This window comes from Cyprinus carpio, chromosome A11 (genome assembly GCF_018340385.1).
Source record: "Cyprinus carpio isolate SPL01 chromosome A11, ASM1834038v1, whole genome shotgun sequence".
Lineage (NCBI taxonomy): Eukaryota > Metazoa > Chordata > Actinopteri > Cypriniformes > Cyprinidae > Cyprinus > Cyprinus carpio.
The window spans coordinates 4,688,529-4,694,528 of NC_056582.1; the positions used below are offsets into that span (position 1 = coordinate 4,688,529).

The window sequence follows — 6,000 nt, forward strand, 5'->3', positions numbered from 1 at the left end:
GAACGCCTTCAATATTGTTTCATTTGTGGTTGAGCAGTAATACAGACCGAGTGGCTACTTTGAAGAAGCTAAACTATTAGCTTAATATTTCTTATTAAACATTTTTGGACACTATGCACAATTCCAAAATGTCAGAATTAATTATTTAATACATTACTATTATTATTTTACAAAACAATACAACATAAAATAGTAGTAAGTTTAATAGTAAATGTTTATTAGTACTATAGTTAATAGTAAATATTTATTATTACTACTTATAATAATAATTATAATAATAATTTAAAATTAATAAATATTTAGTAAAAGTAACTAATAAGAAAAATTCATGAGACTTCTGAAAGTCTGCATTTCCGTAATCTTTGACATTTGAAGAAGTTTTGTTGTAGATAACTTACAAAAGAAGGATTACACTGTAAGCCAACTTCTCTTCAGTGTTCTGAAATAACAGGTGTGTCTGCTTGAAAATGGCCCTTTCAAGTGTGCTCCTATAAACCAGCCACGACACAACCCTTCTCCTAACACCAGACGTCTAATAACCCCCGCCCCCCACCCGCCTCTCTCTCTCTCGCTCTTTGCTCACAGATACTGTTTACCCCGTACCTGAGCTCCAACCTTCTCCTCTCTGATGAGAAATTGAATTTTTTTTTTTTTTTTTAATAGCAGTTCTGGGATAGATAAGTCATGCCCCCTGTGTATACACCAAACTAAATATGTGTAGTTCTGAATTTGAAAATGAAATAACATGAATCATGCTGTGGACTTCATTTACATTTAAATAAAAATAAACACGGCAGAGCATAAGATAAATGCTAAATGGATGTAATCCACGATACCAAAATATTCCTGTCCACATAGGAAAAAATATATATTACAACAGCTTTTTTTCTGTCCTTATAGTTATATAAAGTATATAATTGTCAAAAAAATTCTAAAAAACAAAACAAAATAATATTCATTTTATTCACTTTTATTCACTTTTATTCACACTGGTATTTACATTTACAAAAGTGATCAGAAACATGGAGTGAATTTGCCTCATTTGGCGGTGATTTTATTTGTTATGTTAAATTTTATTGGGTTAGTCTTAGTCTTATTCTATTTTACAATGCAGAATTACAAGCAAAACCATATTTTCTATTATTATTATTATTACCATCATCATTATTTAAAAATACTTTTAATTGCCAATTGTGTTTTTGTTGAGAAATGATTTATTTGACAAAAACAGATCCCAGTGATCGCATGTCTGAAAACACTCTGAGTCTGGGTGTGTGCTGCTCACAGTCTGCAGCTGATTAAAATGGCAGCCTGTGTATAAAGTCTGCCGTCCCACTGTCACACAAACCTTTCGCAAGCAGAAACAAACGCTTTGACAAAATGGCAGAGAAGGCGCCCTTGTCTTCCGTTGATTACTGATCGTAAAATCAAAACCACCGTAAAATGCAGGTATTTGACCCACCAAAGGCAGTCGAGCACTTTACATAAAACTCCAAGTGTAGCAGGGCTGTTTATTCCCTGCAAATTGCCGAGCGTTTATCGGCACAGCAGGATGCTCTGTAAACACACAACTGAATCAAAAACAGGGAAAGAAATCATCTGATTTGAAATTCTTGCACAAATGAATGTGTTATTTTTGTGCTTAGTAACCACAGCATATGACCTTGTATCCTGTATGACAGTGTCTGTAAAGTAACAGCATTGCCCTACGAAGCGAATGTCATTGCTGAAGTGGTTTGCTTTTGTCAAAGTCTTCAAGCACATTATTATTAGTATCATGTTTAATAGCATCAAATCACTGCTCTAAACACTATTCAGAAACCATACTTCTATAGACATGCTACATGATGTTGTATGTGTTGTTCATTAAGTCCGATTATTTGATTCGGCTGAGCAAATGCTCTCATGTTCAGAGAACAATGCCTGTCAGTGACAAAGCACACACCACAGAATACTATGTATTATTCCACAATTTGGCTTGTTCATTATTCAGGGCTCAACTGTGATTTAAAAACACTGATGAACTGATAAAATGCTTGTATTTTACACATTTTACTGTTCATACTATGCCAAATGCTCTCTACATGTGTCTGATATTCACCACATTGAAATCAGTGCACTGGGCCACAAATCATATTTTTTCAAGTTTGCAAAAAATGAAACAATCAATAAATAAAAAAATGCAGAATATTACAACAGAAGAGACTATATAAGCACATTAATACGGAGCAAAAAAATGGAAGAGAACAAAGAACTCCAAAAGCAAAGCTAATACAGCTCTCGCTGACTAAATTCAATTAAAAACAAATCAATATACGGATACGCTCTAAAACTTTTAAAGCTGACTTTAAAAATAAAAGAAAATACTTCACATTATATTTAGAAGACAGCGTCTGCACTATTTACACAAACTGAATTGTGAATAATTAGACATGTGCCGGGCTATATATAAAAACGAACTCTCATGAACATAAAGCTACACACTTGTGAGCAGAATGTGTGTGTAGGTGTTATGACATCCATTCATCCTTGCATTACTGGAAATGTGGAAAAACACTATTTTTCGGCTCTGAGTGAAAATACCTAAGCAAGTTCTCTGGTGGATCTCATAATCCTGCTCATGTTTGGCTGTTTTCATTTCTCTGATGCAGGAAGGGGGCCAGAAAGAAACAGAGCCAAGGAAAATATCCCTTTGAAATGAAAAGGATGGGATAGTGTTTTCACACACAAACACAAAGACGAGGAGAAATGAACTACAAGCCCTGGTCCCCTCTCACCCCTCCTGTTCTCCGGGCCTGTGCTCAAGCTAATAGAGCACAGGGCTCAAATAGAGCTCAGGCCACTTTGAAATGCTAATGGAGCGGCTTCAAACAGAGTCCATTCACACTTATACACATTCAAAACATTTTTTTTGGTCAGAGAATGTCTATTTAAAGCACAAATGGTGACATGCAAGAATTCAGAGCAAAAAACCACATGCCATATGGTGAAACTCTGCATCTGTACCTAAAGTCCTGTTTCTGAGAAATTATTGTGCACCTCGAAACGGTATTTGAAATAATTTGTAGGTTTATGACATCAAAAATAAGTCTATTTTAAAGTGCACAATTTTTAAGTTATATGTAAATACTATATTACAAGATATTTTTCTGTGTTATTAATGTAACAATGGAAACATGCCATTAAGCAAAACTCTAATATATTAGACGAACCAGAATACAAGAAAACTCAAATATAAAAAAGTACAGCTGTGCATCTGTAGGTCCAGACCGCTCTGATTCAGGTCACTCGATATGTTTCGCAGTTTTTTTAGCATCCCGCACGTCATGCAATGCATTTCAAACAACACCGCGCTAATGCAGCGACTCTTATTACTGGCTCTTACGCACCAGAGCGATGTTTACCCGAAAACAATTGTGATTTGCTCAGTGTTTTGGTAACATTTCAAATTACAGTGTCCAGCTACAAATAGTATATGCGATTATATTTAATTACTGTCATAACAATAATAATGTGTAATTGTCAGTGCCGAAAATAATTATAATACATTAATTACATTATTACTACCATGTAATTACAATGTAATATGCATACTTATGCAAAGGTTTGCATTAGGTTTTCTTTGCCCCGACAAGATGTTCATTTCACAGCAGTTTAGAGTGTGTTTTGGCAAAGAAGTGCCACCGACCGAATTCTGCTCATCTCACTGTTGGCACTAGGGGCCTGGGTGCGGATTAATTATGAATGTGGGGTTAAAAGATCTAATTTTACAGCGGCTGCTCACAAGTGTCCGATGTTATATTTAGAGAAAGTCTGGTTCAGACGATTTAAACCACTCTGGGTTCTTTCAGTCCCCTAGTTAGCACTCGATCACTGCTGTCTGTGCACCCTGAACCATTCTTTTCACATTAATCATGCTAAGGAGTTAAAAACGAGCAAAAAGAGCCTGAAATCGCTTTTAATTATAGACACAAGACCTCAGTTTAACAACCGAGTCAAGCTTTAGAGAGTTCAACAGTTGATGTAGGTCACCACATGCTTGTCGTAGGAAGCAAAAGGCAATGACAATAAATTAAAGTGTGCAGACTTCACCGACACCTTTAAAGAATTTCCATTGGAATGAAATATCTCTATGGGATTTATTTGAAAACTCCTCATTCCCTCACTAATAGTTTCCATTCAAAGAGATTGAGAAAGAAAGAGTAAAAGACAAAGAGAGAAATGGCAGCCGACCAAATCAATCCACATCTGGTTGTGTTTTGATTAACCATTTCTCAATTAGCCATGGTCCCCCTTTCCATCATTTTAATTACTCTGAACAGAGTAGTTTTGTTCTTTGAGAGTCATCTAACTGGAGCTCAACTCTTTCATATTTTTTTTTTTTTCATACAAGTTATGAAATACATATTTAAAATGCAAACTTCGGTCCACCGTTATTATCTTGCGCTATCATTATCTAAACATCACGCATGACGCTGATAATTATGTTCTCATTAATACTTTTGCGCGAAAAGTTTGAGTAACCAACCCAAATGTGTTAAACGCCCACTTTGGAGCAACAGGATTTACCTGCATAAAAGCGCATCATAATCATTGACTAAAGCTTCTTACCTTTTGTGAGTGCGCGGATAGTTGAAGAAAAATCAGACGGAAAGTTAATTAATCAGTTGAGGTCTTCGAACAGGAGCAGCGCGTCTCAGCGCACAACGCACACATGCTCCGCTCATCCGAGCCTTTTTTCTCGGTGTGAGCGCTCACATTCCCGCAGACCCGCGCTCAGTCCTGCGCTCCGCCGCGTCGGGATGAAGAGATGCGGGTACGGTGAAAGAGTCCGACCTTCTGGAGGAGAGAGCGGGGACGCGGACCCCTTTGCAAGGCAACTAATGAAAAAAAGAGCAAAAAAGGAACGCGAGAAAAATAACCAAGTAAAAGCAGTCCTCTTTATTTTTTTCAGTCCTTTGCGCGTCTTCTTCAGGTTTGTTGAGTCCCGATCCAGCCGGAGAGACAGCGGCCCGCGGCTGAGGGATTTCTCTCTGTGCGAGCCGAGCTGAGATGTGAGAGAAGGGGCTGCGCTCAAAACCTGGAACCGGATTTCTTTATCGCTCGGATACGGAGTCAGTGAGGAAATGATCGCATAAACATATTATCAAGAGTACAACTTTAGCAATGGCTGCTGTGGAAGACGATTACGCAGAGCTGAGGAGGAAAGTAAAGCAGATTATTTGTTTTGTATATACAACTTTTGGCCAGTTTCCATTGGATTTGCATTGCTTCATGCCCCTCATTGGGGCACACTGGAGAAAGATTCCCTCATGCTGTGGACAGGCTGGCCTGCTCAGCCAATGACTGCACATGTTTTCTCACTGTAATTCTAGCTTGCATCAAAAAGAAAAAGTGCAGATTTTTGTCTTTTTTTTTTTTCCCCAACTTGGCCTTAATCAGAAAGACCGACTGTAGCCATGCATGCTGCAACCGGAGCAATAATCCACAAAACAAAGGTGCATGCATGCCATTTTCAACAATGCACTTACCATTATTTCATTAGTTGATCGTCCTCACAGTCAATGACCCTGAAATGCAATGCACATCGTAGAACTGTTAAAGAACAAGTTGTTAAGGCCATGGAGGGAGAAGCATGCAACTGGAACACATCCCCCCCACCTTACACCTGGCTTTAATAAAGCTTCGGAGTGCTATATCAGTCAAATACAACAACTCTAAGGGCACATTTCTCTGTTTCACTCATACAGCAGGTGAGGCTCACAGCATAAGAGTGCGTACTTATATTTTCATATGCATAACTTTACATAGTAATAAATCCATTTGGGGGGACAAAAGAGAAAACAGATGTGGTAAAGGTTATTCTGATATTTTTTCTGATGTTTATGCATTATTTTTGCAAAACTAAACCACATGTGTTTTGCATTCTTGCAGTCAAAGAAAGGCAAATGCCGTTTAGCAAAATCACATATGCACAAATACACACTCACTCACATATGC

At 37.5% G+C, this 6,000-nt stretch overlaps 1 protein-coding gene across 29 annotated transcripts in view; it reads right to left on the reverse strand.

The window, feature by feature from the left end:
* The window catches only part of LOC109076469 (adhesion G protein-coupled receptor L2-like), a 107,944-nt gene extending 102,586 nt beyond the window's left edge, over window positions 1-5,358 (reverse strand). For 18 of the 29 annotated variants that reach the window (XR_006161082.1, XR_006161081.1, XM_042765979.1 and 15 more), the window contains exon 1: window positions 4,612-5,358. The gene's annotated coding sequence lies outside the window, so the exon portion shown is untranslated. The remainder of the gene's footprint in view (window positions 1-4,611) is intronic. The other 11 variants (XM_042765995.1, XM_042765996.1, XM_042765975.1 and 8 more) reach the window with 4 other exon arrangements.
* Window positions 5,359-6,000: the final 642 nt, after the last annotated feature.